General features: G+C 42.1%; 1 protein-coding gene across 1 annotated transcript in view; it reads right to left on the reverse strand.

Moving 5' to 3' along the window:
- Positions 1-226, reverse strand: part of pcxb (pyruvate carboxylase b) — a 249787-nt gene extending 249561 nt beyond the window's left edge. The window contains exon 1 of the mRNA XM_081348433.1: positions 13-226. The gene's annotated coding sequence lies outside the window, so the exon portion shown is untranslated. The remainder of the gene's footprint in view (positions 1-12) is intronic.
- Between the last annotated feature and the right edge of the window lie 12379 nt (positions 227-12605).

The following is a 12605-nucleotide window of genomic DNA, read 5'->3' on the forward strand; positions in this document are numbered from 1 at the left end:
AGTTATACTCACTTGTCAAGCCAGGTCCAGATTCTGCCCAAAATCAGCGTTAGGTGTCAGATGTACAACAAATGAACGGGCCAGAAAGTTCTGCTGCAATCCTGTGGTACAATCAGCAGATCCAGAGAACGGGGTATGTTGGCAGTGTTGTGACATGCACCCAGGCGTACACACTATCATGTACACAGCCAGAACTGCTCTTCTGTCACACAGGCTGTGAGACTGTGAGGCCTGATCCTGTTAATCTCTCTCTCTGTCTCTCTCACTTTTGAACTGTCTCTCTCTCTATCACTAGATGCAGGTTTTCATCCTCTGATGCTTACGTAATACTACCCTCGTGCACACGGGCCAACCACAGGCACTCTTTCTCCCACCATTAAAGAGCAGCAGGATTTAAAGACAGAGGCGGGGAGGGAGGGATGGATGAAGAGGAGGGGGAAGAGAGATATGATAAACAAGGTTTTGCTGAGTGTTGCATAGTCCATGTGCATTATGGGATAGTGAGAGAAACAAACACAAGAGAAAAGGTGTTTATAATGCTTTATGGGGAGAGCACAAACAACAATGGTTTCCTGGGCCCTGTGATTTAACTGTTTGACTGTCTGTCATTCTGTATATTAGTTATAAATCTGTATAAATTAAAACATTTTTGCCTTGCATTACATGCTGAAAAGCTTAGTGCCGATTAATTTTCTGCTAATTTTTTTTTGAGCCAAGATGCACCAATATCCTGCTAATTCTTGTGTGTGTGTGTGTGTGTGTGTGTGTGTGTGTGTGTGTGTGTGTGTGTGTGTGTGTGTGTGTGTGTGTGTGTGTGTGTGTGTGTGTGTGTGTGTGTGTGTGTGTGTGTGTGTGTGTGTGTGTGTTCTGAATTGGAACGTGTGCAAAGGATTGTGGGTGGATTGGAGAATGTGAAGGATACACTTGATCCATCCTTCAAAACATGATGGCTGAAGGATGAGAAACGAAGTCTGGAATTGAGGATCCTTTAAACTGAGACATCCTTTGACAGAGCTTGATGACTTGGCAGCCAAGATATGCAGCCTTAGGGTGCAGCTTTCCAATTGTGAAGCACCCAATAAGTTAATTATTGAATCATTCACTCAACCAATTGATTGAAAAATACTGATTTGTTGAGTAACAAAACACCACAGAGACAAAAACCTTTTTTGTTGGAAAAGAAAAAATAGACAAAGTAACTGGCAATATTGTGTTTAAATGTAAGTTACTCAAATGAAATTTCTTGCGAATTAACTTATAAAAGCAACATCACACTCGCAATCGTGTTGGTCTGAATGTCAGCACGGCAGTGATGTGATTCAGACATAGGCATTGACGTTTTTTTCATTCATTATTAATTCATTAATTCAAATGAAACAACAGCACTCTTGTTATAAGATATGCTTAATTATGAGCCATAATGAATTGTACTATAAATACAGGCTTCATGTACAGTTACTGAATTTTCATCCGTTTTAAGTTATAGTACTATATTGGTGTAACTAATTTAACATTTTTTAGAAGAATAATCATAGTTATCCATCAAAAGCTGCGGCCCATATTCTTCAAAAACAGAGGTGAATGGTTATCCGGCACTGATAAGGTAGTAAACTAATCACCTTAGAAAATAGGTTTTACAACACAGTTTATCTCCTGCTTGTTGTTCTCATGTAGAGGTGTATGGATAAGGAGAGTAAAAAAAAAAAAAAAAAAAAAAACACTCACTATTGGTTAACCTCGCTATCATTCCCTCTGTATATATTTTAGAATGTTGTTTTGAAATTATTGTATTGAGATTTGCTCTAAATAATAATATTTTAATCACAGTCTCTATAATATTATCACCTGCCGAAAGAGAAGAAACATACCAAAGTAAACAGAAAAATAAAGAATAATGATATTTTTGTGTGCGGTTGTTAAGAATTTAATTTTAAAGCATCATTATATAAAACAATCCGCCAAAAAAATCAATAGGTAATAGGTTCAAACCTCTTTCTCGTTGTTTCTGCAGTTTTAACAGAGAATTTAATGCATTCATGAAAAATACAACAGTGACAATGACAAAGTGTGTCTGCACTTGATAGGAAGGTGATAGCACCTTCTTAATACAACAAAGCTACCCTTACGAAAAATACATTTATTCAAATGTTCTATTAGTATACAATCTTTTAAACTAAAAATAAGAAAGTATACTTTCAGTCAACATTTTATATACTTCTATTGTACTTCTCTATACTTCATGTACTTCTCAGAAATATACTTAAAATTACACTTAAGTGTACTTGACTTATACTGAGAGAAAAGTCCAAGTATATTTGGCCTGTACTTGTACTCAATCTTTTGATCGAGATATACTTAAAGTATAATTAAGTATTCAAAGTATACTTGGCTTGTAGTTGTGTTAACTCTTTTGACCGAGTAACCTATTAAATATACTTTTTTAAAACATAGTTTTTATCTGCAGTCTTATGAAACTTACATTGTTTGAAAATATTGATTAGAATATTGATATAAAACAGATATGTTTCTAAATGTTTCTAATTCCATCTGAATTTTTGTGTAGGCTATAGTCCACTGGTAGTGTACATAGGAATTTACTTTAATGCTACTTTACTCTTTCCCCTCAGTTGACTTAATTTACCAGCTATCCATGTTTTCACTGGTATACGGTAGGGGGCGCTATGACACATCTTCTAGTACAGAATCTCCGGATCAAAACACAGGAGAAAAGAAGAAGCTGAAACAAGTAATAGAAGATTGCTCACTCGAATGTAAAAAACGTGATCATCAAACATTACAGTTTTTCTCAATTGTTTACACACAAATACTGGTACTTGAGACACAATGACCACAGCATGTAACTCATTCACCAACCCCCTGAACCAGTTCTGCTAAACTACAAGCACAATTCCTGCTTTACACTCAAATTGCAGTTCTAAAACACACCTTTTTTCAAAACACTACACACAATTCTCTGCTTTTGGCACAATTTTCATGCAGAAAATCTCTTGTTTTCACAAGGAACACACTGCCATTCAAATATGCACACTGACTCATCACATGGGCAAACACCCGTCACACAGTTTTACAATTAGCAATCAGAGCTTTAGCATAAAAGAGCAACAGGTGAGCTCTTCAATGGAGCAATGGATGCCAACATTGGATTTTTTTTTTTTTTTTACTGTAACTGTATACAGTCAATTCTTCTGTTGTTTTGTATGTAGACCACTGTATGTACAACTTTGTGTTGGTTGGGATGTACACTGTGTACATTGTTTTTGTGGGAAAAATACAGTAGCCTAAAATATATTTGTTACCGTGTTTTTGTGTGTTCTGAGTATAAAAACAATATTCTCAAATATTTTACAACACACTTATGTATGTACTGTCTGTAGTAAGTGTAACACTGAACAAAAAACAAGTAATAAAAACTCGGTGAGTGTTTTAGCGCAATTTTCTCACCTCATGGGATCACAACACTAAGAGATAGTAAATCTTTTCCTGGATTTTTTTTGTGCGTTCCCGAGATTAGACCTTCCTTAACATAATGCCGAAAACCCGAAGTCTCTAGGTGGTCTGGTTGAGGAGTAGATAGAAGTGCAAGATTGGTGCGCACAGACGCACAGAACAGAAATCATGAGTTAACAAGCGCAATTTCCGGGGGAAAATTGCGCTAAAAAGGCCTAAGTCATTATGATGAATGAGAAGAAGTGTTTTCCATTCATCATAGTGTTTTACATTGAGCACATCAGTGTTCAACTGGTTCTTATAAATGTCTATTCATATGATGGTTTGTGTGTGTCATTTGAAAACAAAATACCATTTTGAGAAGAAATAACATTGTTTTGAATGTAACGTTTCATTTTGCAGGAGAATTGAGGGGTTTTGCCCATTGTGTCTGTGTTTTTTGATTTGTGTGTTGAGTTCTGAGAATATGAGGCATGCTTTCAGAAAATGTGTGTAAACAATCGAGAAAAACTGTAAATGGCGTGTAAATCAAAACTGCTTAATATTACCAAATGAAATGAAGCGTAACCCATGAAGAGAAAACGACTGCGAAACTTTGGGGGTGTTGGACTCGATCTACTCCATCTGTGTTTTGATCATAGTTCTGAATCTGATCAAGGCGTAGTCTTTGACAAAAATGTAATTTTCTCAACGTTTTTGTTTAAAATGTTGCCTTTCTTTATTAAACTTACCGACATTCAAGTGTTGATAAAAAAGGATGCATGCAGCTAATAAAATGCTTTTAAAATTAGTTAAAGTACATTTAAAGGTATTTTTCAAGTAAAAAAAAAAATAATATCTACATTTGAACACTGATTCAAGTGCAAAAAATAATATTTAAATAGTAAACTATAAGTTGTAACGACAAACTGATAGGAAACAAGTGCGAGTGCACAATAAGTTTATTTTGTAATAAACACTCAGGGTAAATGACAGATACAGTATTCTTCTTGATGAGATCGTCAGTGCACAGCCAACAGGAGATCGCCAGGAACACAGCAAACAGGAGAGCGTGACACAGGGGCTGAGACAGGCGATCCTCAGTGAGTGGGTGAGTGAAGAATCCGTAGTGAGATCGACCGTGAAGAATCCGTGGTGACATCGACAATGAAGAATCCGTGGTGAGATCGACAATGAAGAATCCGTGGTGAGATCAGCAGTGAGGAATCCAATCCAGCACAGTGCAGGCGAAACACGAGGAAAACAAACAGGAGCAGGCACGCATACGGGGATTCATCAACAACGATCTGACAAACATGGGACGAAAGACAGGGCATTAAATAGGCTGTGATAATTACAATCAGCTGTCGCAGATCAGGGTGATAGGGAGATCAGTGACAACGCCCACATGAAACAATGAATGAACTGAGACACACCCACACACTCACACACACACACGTAAACACACAGACTAGAATGAGACAGCGGATCTACCAACCGTGACAGTACCCTCTCCCCTAGGAACGCCTCCTGGCGTTCCCAGACAACCCTACCTGTCGATTGAAATCATCGATGAGGGAGTGATCCAGGATGTCTCGAGCAGGTACCCAACTCCTCTCCTCCGGACCGTAACCCTCCCAGTCCACCAAGTACTGAAACCCGCGTCCCCTCCGTCTCGAGTCCAGGATACGATGTACCGAATAAGTAGGTTCCCCATCTACGAGTCGCGGCGGGGGAGGAACCGGGGCAGGCGGATTAAGATGAGAACGAAACACGGGTTTTATTTTGGATACATGAAAGGCGGGATGAATTCTCCTGTACGCTGGAGGAAGTTTGAGGCGGACTGTCACCGGACTAATAATCTTGGTGACAGTGAACGGGCCAATGAATTTGGGGGCAAGCTTATTAGACACGGAGCGGAGAGGAATGTTCTTAGTAGAAAGCCACACTTTTTGACCAGCGACGTATACGGGTGGCTTACACCGGTGGCGATCGGCTTTAGCCTTGGTGCGCGCCCCCACATGGAGCAGAGTCTCACGGGCTCTAGTCCATGTGCGGTGACACCTCTGGACGAAGGCGTGAGCGGAGGGGACCGCGACTTCGGGTTCCAGACTCGGAAAGATAGGTGGCTGGTATCCTAAGCTACACTTAAACGGAGAAAGGCCCGTGGATGACACTGGCAACGAGTTATGTGCGTACTCAACCATAGAGAGTTGTTGGCTCCAGGACGAAGGATTCTTATAGACCAAACATCGCAACATTCTCTCCAGGTCTTGGTTGGCTCGCTCAGATTGACCATTGCTCTGGGGATGATAACCCGAAGACAGACTGACTGTGGCCCCTAATAATCTACAAAACTCTCGCCAGAATTTGGACACAAACTGGGAACCTCTGTCAGAAACCACGTCCATCGGGAGGCCATGTAACCGAAAGACGTGATCAATGACCGTGACCGCTGTCTCCTTGGCTGATGGTAGTTTGGGCAAGGGAATGAAATGTGCCGCCTTCGAGAACCGGTCCACTACGGTTAAAACAACCGTCATGCCATTAGAGGGCGGGAGGGCGGTGACAAAATCTAGCGCTATGTGGGACCAGGGTCTAGAAGGGACAGACAGCGGTCGAAGTAACCCATCAGGAGGTCGGTTAGACGTCTTAGCAGTGGCACAAACTGAACAAGCCAAAACAAAATCGTGAATGTCGCGAGCCATTAATGGCCACCAGAATCGTTGCTTTATTAAGTAGCTAGTACGACTTACTCCTGGATGACAAGCCACGTTGGAGCAATGACCCCATCGAATAACGTCGGACCGCGACCCCTCCGGCACAAACAAACGATTCGGTGGGCAACCGGGCGGAGGCGTTACCCCTTCTAAGGCCGTCTTGACCTTCGACTCGACCTCCCATACGAGTGTGGAGATAACTACTTTCTCGGGTAAAATACACTCGGGAGTAACCGGGCGTTCGGATGGATCAAAAATACGAGATAATGAATCGGGTTTGATGTTCTTGGAACCCGGGCGGTACGAGAGAGTAAAGTCAAAACGTCCGAAAAAAAGTGCCCACCGAGCCTGTCTGGAGTTGAGTCTTTTGGCAGATCTAATATATTCAAGGTTCTTGTGATCGGTCCAAACGATAAAAGGTACCCCCGACCCCTCTAACCAATGACGCCACTCCTCCAACGCTAACTTGACGGCCAACAACTCTCTGTTACCAATGTCATAGTTACGTTCGGCAGGTGATAAACGATGGGAGAAAAACGCGCAAGGATGCATCTTGTCATCTGAGGACGCGCGCTGGGATAGAACTGCTCCTACCCCCACCTCTGATGCGTCGACCTCCACCACGAACTGACGTGTGGAATCAGGGGCGACGAGGATGGGAGCCGAAACGAAGCGACTCTTGAGGTTGGAGAACACAGCCTCAGCTGTGTCCGACCACCTGAACGTCGTTCTGGGGGAGGTCAAGGCAGTCAGAGGCGCGGCTAGCTGGCTGAAATTGCGAATGAAACGCCGATAGAAATTGGCGAACCCCAGAAACCGCTGTAGGGCCTTACGGGAATCTGGACTTGGCCAATCCATCACAGCCTTAACCTTGTCAGGATCCATGCGCATTCCCTCAGAAGAGACGATGTATCCTAAAAAAGAGACAGACTGTGCATGAAATTCGCATTTCTCCGCCTTGACAAAAAGCCCATTCTCTAGCAGCCTCTGAAGCACTCGTCTGACGTGCTGAACGTGTTCCTGGAGAGACGAAGAAAAAATCAATATGTCATCCAGGTAGACATATATGAACTGATCAACCATGTCTCTCAACACGTCATTGACGAGTGCCTGGAAAACCGCTGGGGAGTTGGAAAGCCCAAAAGGCATAACCAAATATTCAAAGTGTCCCCTGGGGGTATTGAAAGCGGTTTTCCATTCATCCCCCTTCCTGATGCGAACCAAATGATAGGCATTACGTAAATCCAATTTTGTGAAAATGGATGCTCCCTGCAACCTCTCGAAAGCTGAAGACATCAACGGCAAAGGATAAGTATTCTTTACCGTGATGTTATTCAGCTCCCGGTAATCAATACAAGGCCGCAGAGAACCATCCTTCTTACCCACAAAAAAGAATCCCGCCCCCGCGGGAGAAGAGGAAGGTCGGATGAATCCGGCTGCTAAAGAATCAGAAATATATTTCTCCATGGCCTCCCTCTCAGGAACCGAAAGAGAGTAAAGTTTGCCCTTAGACGGAGACTTACCTGACACTAGATCTATTGCACAGTCATAGGGACGATGCGGAGGGAGAGAAGCAGCCCGAGACTTACTGAACACTTCCTTCAGGTCCAGATACTCCGCAGGCACGTTTGATACATCCACCGCCTTCTCCTGTAACACAGAAACAGACACAGACGGACAGGCAGAAACAAGACAGGACTCATGACAGGACACGCTCCACATAGAAATAGTGTTGGAGCCCCAATCCACACGAGGATTGTGTCTGACGAGCCAAGGGTGACCCAACACCACCGGGGCGACAGGAGAGTCCATAAGGAGGAAGGGAATAGTCTCAACGTGGTTGCCAGAGGTGATGAGGGTTATGGGACCAGTGGAGAGAGAGATGTTGGGGAGCTGTTGACCATTTAGAGCACTGACCGAAATCTGATGGGGAAGAGACAAGATGGGAAGGTGTAACTTGTGAGCTAACTGAATGTCCATGAAGTTCCCCTCGGCCCCGGAGTCCAAAAGTGCCTGGCAAGTGTGCGTGCTGTTGGCCCATCTCAGCCTTACCGGCAGGAGAGTGGATGGTGAGGACTTCCCGGCGGAGATCCCACCCGATAGTAGCCTCAACTTTACTATCGGGCTTGCTCCTTTTACCGGGCAAGAGTGTAAGAAGTGTCCATGGCCGCCGCAGTAAAGGCAGAGTCCCTGGGATCTCCGCCTTTCTCTCTCCTGCCGGGAAAGCCGGGCTCTCCCTACCTGCATGGGCTCGGGATCGTTGGTGGGTCCGACCGTGCTCTCCTCCAGGCTGCCCCTCGGCTCGACTCCGCCATGGATGCGGCGGGGAGGGAGGTGTTGGTCCAGCTGGTTGATGCGGGCATCCACCCGCAGAGCCAGGTCGATGAGCCCGTTGAGCCGAGGAGGCAGGTCCAGCAGGTAGATCTCGCGTTGAACACGGTCGGACAGCCCATGCAGGAACATATCCCACTGTGCCTCCTCGTTCCACTTGCACTCCGCCGCCAGGGTCCGAAACTCAATCGAGTAATCCGCCACCGAAGAGCTTCCCTGTTTCAGGTCGGCTAGTCTTCTGGCCGCCTCCCGGCCGGCCACCGCGCGGTCGAAGACCCTCTTCATCTCTGTGGAGAGTGCGTGGAACGAGGCGCAGCATTGGTCCTGGTTCTCCCACACCGCTGTTCCCCACAACGCTGCTCTCCCCTTCAGCAACGTAAGGACGAAGGCCACCTTGGAATTCTCAGTCTCAAACGTCTTCGGCTGTAGAGCAAAATGCATAGAACACTTTGTGAGAAACGCTCTGCAAAAGTTTGGCTCACCAGCATAGCTCTCAGGAACAGGTAGTCGTGGTTCTGGACGATCTCTGACGTCTGGCACGACGGGGGGAACAGGCGGTGTGGGCGGCACAGTGGGAGGGCTCAGCAGTTGGATTTGCTGAGTGAGCCCGGACACCTGTGTCACGAGCGCTTGAACCGCGCGTCCGGTGTTAGAGATACTCTCCTGTTGCTGATCCATCCTGGCGATACTGTGGTCCACAAAATCCTTGAAGGACTCCGCGCTCGCTGCTTCCATGGTGGTCAGATCGTTCTGTAACGACAAACTGATAGGAAACAAGTGCGAGTGCACAATAAGTTTATTTTGTAATAAACACTCAGGGTAAATGACAGATACAGTATTCTTCTTGATGAGATCGTCAGTGCACAGCCAACAGGAGATCGCCAGGAACACAGCAAACAGGAGAGCGTGACACAGGGGCTGAGACAGGCGATCCTCAGTGAGTGGGTGAGTGAAGAATCCGTAGTGAGATCGACCGTGAAGAATCCGTGGTGACATCGACAATGAAGAATCCGTGGTGAGATCGACAATGAAGAATCCGTGGTGAGATCAGCAGTGAGGAATCCAATCCAGCACAGTGCAGGCGAAACACGAGGAAAACAAACAGGAGCAGGCACGCATACGGGGATTCATCAACAACGATCTGACAAACATGGGATGAAAGACAGGGCATTAAATAGGCTGTGATAATTACAATCAGCTGTCGCAGATCAGGGTGATAGGGAGATCAGTGACAACGCCCACATGAAACAATGAATGAACTGAGACACACCCACACACTCACACACACACACGTAAACACACAGACTAGAATGAGACAGCGGATCTACCAACCGTGACATAAGTATAATGTTATGTTCATTTAAAGAAAACTTACAAGTATACTTGGAGTATAAACTACTAAACTAGTAGTTTACTGAGAGTGTGTACTTTCATAAACTAAAAAATGTACTAGTATTAAAATAGTAAACTACTAGTATACTTATAAGTTCACTTGTATTACAGATGCATTACAAATGAGAAACCTTGTTGTGTACTTAAAGTTTACTACTGTTACACTTATAGTACACTTAAACGTATACTTTTATTTACTAAAAGTGGGCCAATTTAGTCCCAAGCAGTATTGAAATAGTACACTTACAAATTTACTACAAGTACACATTGATTTACTTACTACATAAAGTATACTTAAAAATATACTTGAACATTAAGTTGATACTTCATAAAATGAACTTGAAGTATACTTCTTTTTCGTAAGGGTAAGCTGAATGGCTGATGCTGTGGAACAGAAATAAGAGCAACTATATGGACAAATATTTATGTAGACGTTATTGACTAATATCCTTGCTGACTGTAGTGCCTAATAACATTCTTATCTCCAACAGGATCATGGATTCATGATCAAAGCATTGTTCATTGATCCAGTGTCAACAGACTCACCTGAAAAACATCTATGCTGGGACACTCAACATGAGCAAGAGGCACACTGCATCAAAAGTGCAGTTTTCTTCACTTTTCATTTTCTTTATTTTATTTTCTTCCTGAACTCTGTGCTGAAGGTCTTTCTTATTTGCAGTTGCTTTTTACTGTTGTAGGAAAACCCATGTAAAGATAAGAATAACGATAAGGAGGCCTTCAAATACTTAAATATATGGCATGGTAGATATAATACTCCATCTCCATGTCCTATTTTAAAAATACAATAAAGAAGTAAGAGAAGTAAGCATACGGCATCCACATGACTCTTGTGCTATCATATATAAAGTCTTTTATCAAGGGTTGTTTTTTAAATCAATGTTGATCCAATGGAAAAGAGAGAAAAGAATGTCAGTCTGCAATATGTTCATGTAATTGCAGCACAGAGAATCAGCCAAACTGATGTCAGAGGCATGTCCATATCAAATGGTTTGCCACGCTGGCCAACAATCATCTTCAATCTTGTGGTGATTCAAAGCTTTCTGCATGAGAATTTTAATGAAGAACTCAAATAGTCAGAGATGTACATATAGAGATTCCTACATATAGTGGCCCCAAAAAGAAACAATTAACATAAAATTGTATACAACACAGAAAATACTTACTGCACTACTGCTTTTTGGAGCATCTATCTAATAATGAACTCAAATGTACATTCATGCACAACATTCTGTGCAACTGTCACAGTCTGTCACATTTATTTTTCCACATTCCTCCCTTGTATCACTACGTGACAACTCAACACACACAGGAAAATTATTAACACTCATCAGTCCAGTGCAGTGCGTCAGTGTCTTTCGCTGTCATCAGTGTTTGCATAGAGTCCAAAAGTCTGACACAATTGAAAATCAGATTATTTATTTTTTACAAAATTTTTACAAAAAGGAAAGTTATTTCAGGGGAAGATGAAGTCATTACATTTTGATACAAAATTAGGAGACAACCCCTTTTTTGATTTGGAATAACATAAATGGATGAATCATTCACGATAAGACCAGGAATGCACATTAATACAGTAAATAAGATCAGTTTTCATGTTGAATTTAAAGTGGATAATCATAATGCCTGAATTAATAGTTACTTCAACATGAACTCATGATTAGTGAAGATATGAACTAATCATGAACAAATGAAGAGCTAACCTTAACTATGACAGGAGTCATAAGAATTCATACATGAATAACAGCAGCCTTAACTACAGGTTAGTACATGTGTTTGATAGCTAATGCATTAATTAGGAGTAAACAAAATCAATCAGGCTCCAAAAGCCATATCAGGCTCCACATATTTTGACTTTGAAATACATTTAAACAATTTATTACTGTCATAATTTAAACTATTGACACCAGCAGCTTCATCATAAACATTACTGAGAGGCACGGGATTAGTTTGTCATTAATTTCACTGATCCTCCTTATCAAACATAAAATACTAAATACACTAATAATTCATCTTAAAGGCCTTAATCTGTTTTGTGCAATTATTTTCCCCATCAAACTAAACCTACTATGACTTACAACAGTTCCTGAGGAATCGGTTCCCAAAAAAATAACCAAACAGGAAACATGAACACGGTCAGGGGAACGTTTGCTGGGATCAGTAGTTCACTCTCCATCCAGACAGAAGCTGTGATGATACTGTACCTCCGTTCTCTGACTTTTTGAAAAGCCACACAACATCACTTATCTGGGCTGAATACTAGTTGTAGTACATGTGTATTGAATAGTACGTTTATGATAAATTATGAGCTGAATTTGGTAAGTAGTTAACAATTAATTAATTATGATGTGCCCCCTCATGTAAAGTCATGACATTATGATGCATTACCAAGCCATTAGTTGATGTTATTAGTTAATAATTAGTTAATTATAATGTGCCCCTTCAAGTAAAGTCATGACACAGTCATGCATTAACAAGCCATGAGTTGATGTTAGTGTATGGTTAGTTAATCATGAGTTAGTAATGATGTGCCCCCTCAAGTAAAGTCATGACACAATGATGCATTTACAAATCATTAACTAAAATATGAATAAACATTTACAATAAGAGTGCCATCCTTATTCCTTTACACCCATGGTTAAAAAAAAACAAAAACAAAGATACAAATTATTTGTGGTTATTTTATTTTTATTT

This window comes from Scardinius erythrophthalmus (assembly GCF_964197995.2).
Source record: "Scardinius erythrophthalmus genome assembly, chromosome: 2".
Taxonomy (NCBI): domain Eukaryota; kingdom Metazoa; phylum Chordata; class Actinopteri; order Cypriniformes; family Leuciscidae; genus Scardinius; species Scardinius erythrophthalmus.